Source organism: Panthera onca, chromosome E3, assembly GCF_046562875.1.
Source record: "Panthera onca isolate mPanOnc1 chromosome E3, mPanOnc1 haplotype 2, whole genome shotgun sequence".
Lineage (NCBI taxonomy): Eukaryota > Metazoa > Chordata > Mammalia > Carnivora > Felidae > Panthera > Panthera onca.
This window is the reverse complement of record NC_138354.1, coordinates 1,032,572-1,044,421: the sequence shown is the minus strand read 5'-3', so window position 1 is coordinate 1,044,421 and position 11,850 is coordinate 1,032,572. Positions and strand designations below refer to the sequence as shown.

Sequence of the window (11,850 nt, the reverse complement as noted above, 5' to 3'; positions counted from 1 at the left end):
AAGTAACGGGCACCCGCCCTTGCTGCTCCGCTCAAAGATACAGCAACAGGCAGGCTTGCGAGAGAAATGAAAATCTTGTTACCGAGCACATGAAGGCAGCTCCGTTTCTAAGTCGTAAACTGACATCGTGTAGGCTGACAGAAGAGCTGTAAAGCCGGCTCAGAGGCACCTGCCTCCCTCGGCTGGCTCTCCCGAGCAGAACGTTCCCGAAGGAGAGGAGCAGGCCCTGGGAAGCACTGCTAAGCAGGCCGCGGTGTCGTGCCTGGTCGCCCGAGACTCCCCACGGGCCTTACACCGCCCCCGCCCGTCTGCCCTGTCACCCCCTCCAGGAGACCCACGATCAGCGGTGCCGTCCGCCAGGGATACAGCATCACTTCCAGAGGCTCCCAACTCTGACCACCTACTGGACCCAAAGGTTTCTCGTGGTGGGGAGAGGAGCACGTGGACCCATCTCACGGCCACGGGTGGGTGCCGTGTGCAAATCCCACGTGCCACGTTAATACTGTAAGTTAAAGGAAGTCAAGGCATAGCCTTGGCTGCGCGGTGGCGCTGGAGACATCATTCTGACAGGACGTTTGAAATGTCCTCACAAGGAGTATTTCTGCCACATTCTCGATGAGGGCTCCCTTTTCTCTTTTTCAATTCTGCATTTGTGTTCCCAGTCACATACAACATTTCACGTGGACAAATTACCAACGAGCGGCACTCGCTCCTCACTGTTGGGCCTCAACTGCCCTGAGCAAAGAGTTCTCCAAGGTCATTTCTGACAATATTTAGAAAGATATTGAAACAGAAGCTCTTACACTGATTTGTTATCAAAGGATGGGGGTAAGCAAGAGCCACGTGACCCAGATTCTGTGATCAAAGGGGTTCCCTATGCTAGATAACATCACATCACAAAAATACGAGAGGGAAAAAGAGAACATTAGTTCGTCTCTGCTCCTCTCAGCTGCCTCCCATTCTCTGGGGAACCTGAGCGAGAACCTTTTATGCCACAGGGCTTTTGCTTACATAAAATGTGTCGTGAGGCAAATCATAAGCCACGTCTCCTATAGACTGCCTTATGATCACTTTCTGGAATTAAAATCTCTGTCTACCTGACTTTGTGTCTATAAAATATTTATGCTCTGCTCACATGTCTAAGGGAAAACAGTTTGATTTTTGTTGGCAACTTCGACTCAAAGTATCACACCTCCCTCTGTGAGTCTTGGATTCACGGAGCCAAAGCCTTTGCAGAGACCTAAAGACAATGTCGGTTAGAGGACAGAGCACTCCACCTGGCCGTCATCTGCAGCAGCGACAGCAGGGTTGGCGACCCCACCCGCACAGGTCTTTGCTCCGAGAACTCCTAGGACAGTCTCCAGTAGGAAAATTGGCCTAAGTGGACTTCGCATCACCAGTGTATTCGTTATGAGGCCACCATATGCGAACGTGTATGTGGACACTCAGAACTGAAGGAGACACATTTCCTTTGCACAAGGCTGCACTGAGACACTTCCTGTTCCTCCCCGAGAGTCCTTATGCTGAAGCCCTGATGTCATCAGAGCATCCCTCTCTAGTTTCGTCACCTGAAGCCACCTGCCTAACATGATGAGGTGCATAAGCACCATCTACAAAGGGTTAAAGGGCACAGTCCTTGTCATCAGGGAGCTGATGGTCTAACACCATGAATAGCACCCCTACGGGAACAGTCACCACAACTGAGCATTAAACAAGTAAATTGCGATACGTACTCCCTCCTTCAGCCTAACATCTGACCTCTGCCACCACCTGATTCCTCTGCCACCACCTTGTTCCTCTTCAACAGCTGTTTTGCTTCTCCCCTTTCTGGACACCTGCTGGGGCTGTACTTCCCGGCCCCCCTGCTTGGGTGTGGGACCGGCTTAGCCAGTGAGCTCTGAAACTCCCAGGCGAGAGGATCTAAGACCAGCGTGAGGCCCCTGTGGCCACCTTTTTTCTTTCCGCCAAGGCAACGAACGAGACTTCGGATACCGATTGCTCTGTTGCCTCAGGGCTTAGAGGTGAGGACAATGTGGAGCAGAGCTTGTGTACACATCGGGGACAGGACACGTGGGCAGGAAATAAACTCTGTTGTTTTCAACTGCATTGATTTTGGGATTGTCTGTCACACAGCACAGCCCTGAGTATCCTGAATGCTGTACTGTGATAAGGAAGGAACTTTCCCAAAAGTCATAAACATCCACGTAGGTAAACTTTATGCAGGCTTCTCGTTCTCCTGTGGAATTCAGCAGAGCACCTGGTGCTGCTTGTCACCTGTGGCCTCTCCTCCATGGTACTTTAGCATTCTTTCCCAGTCCTGCTATCGGCTCTTTTTTGTTTCCTCCTCCTCCTGTGACCTACCTGCAGGCCCTCCTTAGGCCCAATTCCGGCCACTTCTTACTCTCTTTTTGGGAGACTTCATCCATTGTCTTGACTTTGAATAGTATTCCAATTCTAATCCAGTGTTCTCTCCATTCCTATGACTTCTCAAAACTCAACATGACCCAAACAGGTTTGCCTCAACTCCAAATTGCCATCTTGGTAACCTGCCCATTCTGGCGGCTTCTGCTTTTTCCATGCTTGAACTAGCATGCCTGCTTCTTCTCTGTCCTTCGTGCCCAGTTAGCCAAGAAGTTCTCCTGGTTCTTTTTGGTTTTTAATCTGCTTCCTGAATATATCCCTTTCTTTCCACCTCCGCCATACCAGCACCTTCAAGAGTCAGGACTCCAGTAATCCAACCCTAGCATCCTCTCTGAATCCTTCTCAATATATCCTGCAACTCCCTCCCAGATTTGTCTCTGCAAACATCCGTCGTATGTACCGACTCGTTGGGCAGCGTTCTGTCTCTCTTACCAGTCAAATGAAGTTCAGGTTTCTCCTCCTCAAATTCTAAGTCTTCTGTCTTTATCTAGTGGGCTTGACTTCAAACTTTGTGCTTTACTCTTTTGGTCTGTTTCTTTCCCTTTCCCTGAATTGCCAACTCATGATGAATGTTGGACACCTGTTGCTTCTAGATTCCAGCATTCGTCTCCCTTCTTCATCTGGTAATGGCACAATGACCTTGGAGTACTGTCTCTCCCCCATTTCATGTGAGTCTGGCAGGGCCATCAGCCAGAGGCCACAGAGTGGACTTTTGCTTACGGTGATCTTGTGCCCCAGTTTTCCTATCAGGGTCCTAGGTCATGCCTGTTGTCCCAACAAAACTAATAGCAGCACCCCATGCCTACCTTCAAAAGTGTCTTCAGTTAGGTGCACACGGAGTCACCCTACACAAGAACCAAGAAAGCCCATTAGAATCCATCTGTGGGATCATGACATACAGGCTAGGAAAGAGACATTCACTCTGGAGGCCAACCGTAGCCCAGGTTGCTGGCAGCTATGTCTCTGTCACAAGAGGAGGCTGCTCTGTAGCGGAACGGGGAGGCCAGCATTCAGAGGGAAGGATCTTTTCTAAATTCCTGGATCCAGCACATCTCACGTCTAGGAGCCAATAAATTCCCCTTCTGGGAAAAATCTAGTTTGAGGTGAATTCTTGTCACCTGCAACCAAAAGTCCTGGTGGACATATGGCTTGGCTTCAGCAGTCCCCTCCCCTGTTCACATCCCCCGTCTTTAAGGGCCTACTGGAGTGCCCCCCACGTGAAACTTTCCTAGATACTCCAGCCCAACCTTTTCAGGCAGACGTTGATCTGGGAAGTTTTTATTCTCTGAATTCTCATCATGACTACAGCCTCTGCCCTGCAGCCTCATAAGTACAGTGTTTACACTTAACATCCAGTTGTTTCGGGATGTGGGGCTCTTTTTCTCCAAGATCAAAACTATAAGCTCCTGGGAGAAGACAGGGACCCCATTTAATCTTTTCTCATATTTTCTTGAGGCCAAACAGGGTGCTGTGTACACAGCAGGCACCCAATAAATATTTGTTGAGGATATGAGTCACAAATGTAAAGGTAATATTGACTGTGTGTCTGGGCAGAAGAGAGTGTGTCCGGTGGGAAGGGGGCAGTGGGACGTCACCTGCTGAACCAGGCTAGGCCAGCACGGTGGACCAGGAGGGTGTACTTCACCGTCTTTCTTTTGGGGGAAGAGCTTCTCTGCTTTTCACCCAGACTCCATGCCTTCACCTTATCCTCTTCAGCCATTTGTCTGACTTCCTCCCCTGGGAGCCGAGTGTCCTCTCATGGCCTGGTCTTGGTGATGGGACCATTCCAGGACAATGGTGACCTCCCCATGACTGACCCTAATGGACACCCCCAGGTTTTGTCTTGTTCTTTGAGAAGCAGGAGCTGGTGAGCCAGTTCTCCCTCTTGAAATATCTGTCTTAGCCTGTCAATGCCTCCCCCTCCTTATTTTCCTCCTGAGTTCTCTGGTTGCTCATTCTCAGTCCGGTTTCCCAGTGCTGGCTTTCCCAAGGCACAGGCCTGCATCCTCTTCTGCACATCTTGTCCCCCCCTAGACAATCTCATCAACACACTGTATGCTGATGACTTGAAACTTTACTTCCCAGGCCAGACCTCTTCTCCGAGCTCCAGATGCATGTATCCGATCACTTATTCACCCACTTTTCTCTTTCGTCTCATAACTGGTATGTCCTGAACTGAAATAATTATTTCCACTTATTGGTAACAATATTTGTGGTTACCAATAGCAGGAAAAACAATGAAAAATTGCCTCGAACAAGAAAGATGTGTTATCTCACATTACAAGAAATCCAGGGGCAAGGAAGCCACCAGCAGTTCACCACCACCATCACAACCCAGCCGCTTCCACTTTCTGCTCAGCCAGCTCGGCAGAAGGACATGGTCCTTAACCTTGGCCCTTCATGTTAGCCAAAAGGTGACTATTTCCAAGCATCCTCAAAATCCCTTCTGGAAGTGGGCTTTGTCCCAATGCATACCCCTTTTTTATTAGGGAGAAAATCCTTTCCCCAGAAGCCCTCTCCTCCTGGAAGACTGGATCACATGGTCATGCCCTGTGTACAAGGGAAGCTGTGAAGGTAAGGTTTCTGCATTTCCATAGTCACTGTCATCTCTTATCTAGACTGCAGTCACAGCTCATTTGCTCTCCTACTTCTGTTCCTGCCTCCCCTCAATCTGTCCTGCACGTACCGCAGCTGAACAAAAGTTTTAGGGTACAGTGTGTTGTGCGGCTATGATGTCAGTGTGTTTTCTCTTCCCCATTATTGAAAAGTTTTCCATCGCCAAGACCAGGCCATGAGAGGACACTCGGCTGCAAAGAAGGGTCTGCCTAAAGAAGCTGCTACTCAGTTTGGAGTCTTAAACCTAAACTTTTTAAGAACTCATAGCAAGCCAGTCTTAAAAGCCCAGCTTTCAAGAGAGAAAAAAAGGAGCCATGAACCAAAGTTTCAGAGACTTACCCTAGAGCAAGAAGCCCAGAGATAACACGTGAGAGAAACTGCTTCAGGAGAAGATACTTCCAGGGCTGGGGAGAGGTTTGAAGAACTTTGAAAGGGAAGACACCTGCCCAGGTGTCCGAGAATGGCCCCGATGCTCATCCTACAACCCTCTGTTGAGATGGCAAACAATTCAGATGAGTAGAGGGATCCTTTGAAAGAAGAGGGGCCCCTGCCTTGCCTCCTTTCTAGCTCTTCTCTAGAAGAGACACTTCTCCATGCCAATGTAGGGAGAGTGCAGGAGCGGATACCTGGGATGCGGTCAGGCAGGTAGAAGGCCTGAAGTGGTGCCTCTAGAGCTATAAGAGACTCCCAAAGCCCCTTGTGCACCGGCACGGGACACCGGGAGGGTCACTGAAACAGATGTAACCTAGGGTCTGGACAGGCTGGCATTGTCCGTAACGAGCTCCCAATCAGAGGCCAGCAGCAGCAAATACTAGCACATGAACAGAGGTGGCGGTCTGCCACAAGCAGGGGCCAGGGAGGACCTGGCTTGCATGTACACCAGAGACTGCTGCCGTTAGGTTTTCTATCCAGCTTCCCCAAACCCAGATGCTACCGAAGGAGAAAGGTGGGAGGAGTTGAAGAAAGACGCCTCAGAATGACCAAGATTGGAGCCCAACGGTGAATGAGGTCGAGATAAACTGGACCCAGACAGACGACAAACAAGAACACTGCGGGCCGGGCTATACTAACTAGTGAGAACAGCCGCCTGCACACAGCAGTCCAGGGCTCCAAAGCAGAGTTCCATTTTACAACACAGACGACGCTGGATATTCTTCGTACGGCTGTGTGAAGCACACATAAATCTTGTTCCCGGTCTACTCCTCAAGGCCAATCTTTAAAAGTTTTCTATGATACCTCTTTGCATTCAAGATAAAGTCTGAACGGTCTGGTCCCTGCCTGCCCCTCTACCCTCATCTCTGGCTAGCATATATAGGGGGCAGAGGAAGAATTCAATTTCAAACGTGGCCGCAGGAGATCGTGTTTCGAACACTTCTGTGCCTCAGTTTCCCTATATTTAAAGTTGAGATCAGAAGAGTGAGCTGTTGGGCATCTCTTGATAGAGAAACGCGTAGCTGGACGTGCACTGTAGCCTCTTCCTTTGAAGCAGACTTCTTGAGGTTTCCTAACCAAGGCTCCGAGGTCTGCTTCCCCTTCCCTGTGGAGCATCACGAGTATTACAAGGTCATTCTTTTCCTGGTGACCTCAAGGCAGTTCTCAGAGGACATCTTAGGAAGCCCTCAATCTTGATGTGGTAAGAAGCTTAGAGGTAGGAGGTCACTTGACTTCTGCTTGGTGGCAACTCTTTGTATCCATGTGGACGTCAGTCAATGGCAAAGCGGCACGTTAAAAAAACCTGACCTGATAATCTTTTGTTCCCACAGCAATTTGGTGTGGTCTGAGCCAGATCAGGACCAAAAAGAACAGCAGAGGTACATCTAGTGCGCTCCTGGGTTGTCTGCCTTCACATCTTTCCCTGACACTCCCCGCGTGCCAGCTCATGCTGTGGGTGAATTCTTTCTGAGAGCACGCAAATGCCCATACGTGTATGTGCACACACGTGTGCTTGTGTGTGTCTGTATCTGGGAATGGGAGACAGTGGTGTCCACAACCAGTTACATTTCTCTTCTTTGGTAAAAAACTCATTTATGAATCTAGTTGTTTCGAAAACATTTATTCATAATTTTTCAATATTTTTCATTAAATGCTTTTTTACATTTCAAAAAAGGACATAAAAGTATAGCACTGAGAAATTTTAACATCTTACTTTTATTTTGAAGAATCTTGTCTTTCCTTTTTTTTTTTTTTAACTATAATTTTTGTCAAGTTAGCTGGCATACAATGTACACAGTGTACTCTTGGCTTCGGGAGAAGATTCCCGTGATTTGTCAAGAATCTTGTTTTTCCTAATGGCAGTGTGGTCACTACCTGTGGTAGCAGAATAATGTTCCTTCCACTCCCATGTCCATGTCCCATTCCCTGGAACCACGAATCTGTTATTTCACATGACAAAAGGGACTTTGTGGACGTGCTCATGCTAAGGATCCTGAATGGCACGGGCAGGTTCAATGCAATCCTTTTACGTGAAAGAGGGAGAATGAGAGTCAGACGAGGAGATGTGGCAATGGAGGTAGAGGCCGAGGTGATGTGATTGGCCAAAGAATGTGTGCAACCTTCAGAAGCTGGAAAAGGCCTGGAAGGTCTGTCCTACGGCCCCCAGGAGGAACAGTGCCCTTCTGACACCTTAATTTTAGGCCTGTGAGACGCATTTTTGACTTCTGACCTCCAGAACCATAAAATTTGTGTTGTTTTAGGCCACTTAACTTGCAGTAATTTGCAAGAGCAGCAATAAGAAATATCCTACCAAGTGCAAAATTATGAATCTGTAGCATGGCATGTTTGATTCCACGCGAGAATTTGATTTCTGCTCTAAAACTCAGTAGTCAACGTAAATATAACATAAAACTTTACGTTTTAGTGTGTTACAATTGGTTCTACCAGGACTCAGATACTCTTGGAATACACGGATCTAAAGACATTTTGGGGCACCCGAGTGGCTCAGTCAGTTAAGCATCTGACTCAATTTTGGCTCAGGTCACGATCCTAGGGTTTGTGAGTTCGTGCTCCACATTGGGCTCTGCACTCACAGCGCTAGAGCCCGCTTGGGATTCTCTCTCTGCCCCTCCTCCTTTCTCGCATGCACTCTCTCTCTCTCAAAATAAACTTAAAAAAAAAAAAAGACTTTTCATTTCAACATGTGAGATAAAATTTACGGGAAAGGGCAATATCTAACCCACTTTCCTGATTAATAACGTGTGTATGATTTTTGACCCATGAATAACAACAATCTTAAAAGCTTGTACTTGTATTTATGCTTCCTTAATAAATTGTCCTCTCTTATACAAAACTTGTGGAAGAAAACTGAAGGTTTTGATTGGCACTGGATTTTGACCAACTGGAAGAAGGGAAGAGCAAGAGGAGTTCGTGGAGGACGTGGCAACAATTGCTTAAGGTGCTGAAGGAGTCTGCGCAAAGTAGGTGGGGTGACAGCCAGAGTGGTCTGTTACAACAAGGAAATAAATAGACCAAAAAATAAGAAAATAGAATAACGTGGGGCACCTGGGTGGCTCAGTCAGTTGAGCATCTGGCTTTGGCTCAGGTCATGATCTCACGGTTCTTGAGTTCAAGCCCCGCGTCGGGCTCTGTGTTGACAGCTGAGAGCCTGGAGCCTGCTTGGGATTCTGTGTCTCCCTCTCTCTCTGCCCTGCCCCACTCCCACTCTGTCTGTCTCTGAAAAAATAAACATTGAAAAAAGTAAAAAAAAAAAAAAAAAAAAGAAAGAAAATAGAATAACGAAACCCAGGTTTTTTATTGCTGGAGGAGTTATTTACAAACACAAAAAGAGAAAATTCGAAAAATCCTGAGGTGTTGGATTGGAATTGAAGGTAAGAATACGGATGTTTTCCTATACGTGAGCAAATATACATACATTTCCCGGCCCATGTCTGCTGAGAAGGCCTAGAAGCAACGACACCCTTGTAGCAATAGGCACACCACACACTCAAATCTTGATTTCTAAATACCATCCTCCGCTAAAAAGGAACAATGCTCCTTGGAGAAATGGTTGATTCCAGCACTGCAGCAGGAAGAGTAAAAAATGAGCCTGGGGCATCTTGTACCAAAAGTCAAGGAAGGGAGCAAGGAAGGGACACATCAAAAGGACTCAAGAGCCAGCTGCACGGGGCTCTCTGGCCATCAAAATAAATAACAGCAACAGGGGCACCTGGGTGGCTCAGTCAGTTAAGTGACTCTTGGTTTGGGCTCAGGTCATCTCACGGTTTGTGAGTTCGGGCCCCAGGTCGGGATCTGTGCTGACATCACGTTGGTATTGTCTCTCTCCCTTTCTCCGCCCCTCCCATGCGCGCTCTCTCCCAAAAATAAGTAAACTTTAAAAAACGACAGCAACAGAACATGACCCACTGAATAAAAGAGAAATCCACAAGTATACACTGATACAAATAAATGGATTAAAAAAACAAACGAAAGGGAAATATCTCCCTTATAGAATGCCAAATAACAAACGTAAAAGGAACGATGGAAATTTTAAAAAGCACTATCTGGACGGCACCTGGCTGGCTCAGTCGGTAGAGCACGTGACTCCTGATCTCGGGGTCGTGAGTTCAAGGCCCACATAGAGCGTAGAGCTTACTTTAAAAAAAGGAAAAAGCGCTATCTGACAACGATCATAGTGATCGAGGCAGAAGTCACTGACGCGGCTAAAGGTTGTCGGGCAAAGGCTGATGAAGAATAATGGTGGCATCTCAGAGTAACTCCCTACGAAATACTAACCAATTTACCAGTGACAAAAAGGAGAAACCTAGCAGCCATCCACATGACTAGGTAATCGAGGTATCACCCACGATAGGATGGGTCGCAGCACGGCACCATTCCTGCAGCATTGCTACTAAAAAACATGACCTGAGGGGCGCCTGGGTGGCTCAGTCGGTTAAGCGTCTGACTTCGGCTCAGGTCATGATCTCACAGTCTGTGAGTTCGAGCCCCGCGTCGGGCTCTGTGCTGACAGCTCAGAGCCTGGAGCCTGTTTCAGATTCTGTGTCTCCCCCTCTCTCTGCCCCTCCCCTGTTCACACTCTGTCTCTCTCTGTCTCAAAAATAAATAAACGTTAAAAAAAAAATCTAAAAAACATGACCTGAATCTGGTCCCGAGGAAACATCCGTGGACCCCGAGTCGTCACAGTCATCTCACGTGTAAGAAAAACCTGTGGCCTTTAATAAAAAGTGTCAGGGACAGAAAGGACGGAGGGCCCGTCCCAGCAGGGAGGAGGCCGCACATGTGATCGTGGACGGGACCCTGGAGCAGGAAAGAAAAAGAGAGGCGGACACCGTTGGCAAAATCCAAATGGAGGCCGTGGATGGGACCTTAATGCTGTCTTGATACTGATCTCGTCATGTGGACGCCTACGGATGGTGATGCAGGAACGTCTGCTTTCGGGCACACGCACACAAATTGCGGGGGGGGGGGGGGGGGACGGGGCACCCCCGGCATACTCGCAAATGGCTCAGAAAAAGCCTAAAAAAATGGGCATGTGCCCGTACAGATACACCCCCCACCCCCAGACTCTCATTTGTGGATCCCACGCGTGCGAAGTTGCCTACGTGGGACGTTTGTTTGCAACTCCAAAAGCAACACTCGCGGGACCGGGGCAGCTGCTCGCAAACGTGTGCAGATGGCGAACAACTCGAGCGGCCCAAGGAACGAACGCACTCCCTGCCGAGGTCACACAGGACGACGCGCGCCTTCTCTCGTGTTTCGCCTCCAATACGGTTAGGTGTCCGTTCCGCAGCCTATTCAGGGTCACGGTCGTCCCACGTTTGTGCTCTCTGGCGGTAATCTTGCCGTCTAAAGCGGCCCCAGGCGGGAGCCCGCGCGCCGTCCAGTTTCCTAAGCACAGGAGGCCGCGACGCACCGCACGGAGATCAGCGGCGAACGGGCCCGGGTTCGGGCACGAGTCACGGCGCGGCGCGGGCCGCGACCTCAACGCGAACGAACCAACGACACGGCAACGCAAGTTGTCTTCAAACAGAAACACACGTAAAACAAGGTTAGGGACCGACGGCTGGCTGTGACCACAGGCACCGGGGCGGTGAACCCCGCGGCCCGACAGCACGCGCCGAGCCAGTCTGCTGGGACCCCACAGAGCCACGCGCTCCCAGAGAGAAAACCAACCGCGGCTCGTTTGCGGGGGGCGGGGGGGGGGGGGGGAGGGGCTGAGCAAGGGAGGCGACGGAGTGCGGGGCCATGGCGAGGCGGGACAAGTAAGAGGACACGGAGAGAGGCCCAGGGAGGTGACACGGCCGGGGACACGGGGAGGCACTAAGGGGACAAGTACCGGGACGTGGAAAGGGGATCCGCTAAGGGGACAAGTCAGGGGACGTGGCGGCGGAACAAAGTGATACAGTGAGAGGAAAGGGGTGAGGAAAAGGCGACACGTTGAGGGGACAAGGAAGGAGACAAGCGCGCGGACGCGGTGAGGGAGCAGCACAGGCCACAAGCGCGCGGACGCGGCGGCACCGGCGGCGCCGCCGAGGCCGCGCCGGGCGTCGTCTCCCCGGGGCCGGGCCCTTCTCTCCCGCTGGGGAAGCCCCCGCCCCGGCTCCGTACCTCGCGGCGGCCCCTCTGCGGCGCGGACTCGGGCCCTCCGTGCGCGGCCCCGCGCGACGCCGGCCTCCACTCAGCCCCGGCGCCGCGGCCTCGGCCGCCCCGACACAGCTTTCCCGCGCCGCGCCGCGCGGCCGGCCCAGTGCGCCTGCGCGCAGCCGGCTCTCGGCGACCGAGCGGGCGGGGGAAGCGGCCGGACTGTTCCAGAAGGGGGAGGAGGAGCGAGGAGTGGGCGGGCCGACGGGGCCCGGGCGG

General features: G+C 50.5%; 1 long non-coding RNA gene across 1 annotated transcript; it reads right to left on the bottom strand.

Annotated features, from left to right (window-relative positions):
• Positions 1 to 8,761: 8,761 nt before the first annotated feature.
• LOC145713283 (uncharacterized) lies at positions 8,762 to 11,713 on the bottom strand. Its single transcript, XR_014136321.1, has 3 exons — positions 11,599 to 11,713; positions 10,127 to 11,010; positions 8,762 to 9,894 (listed from the first exon to the last, which is right to left on the bottom strand). It is a non-coding gene; the product is annotated as an uncharacterized LOC145713283 (long non-coding RNA).
• Positions 11,714 to 11,850: the final 137 nt, after the last annotated feature.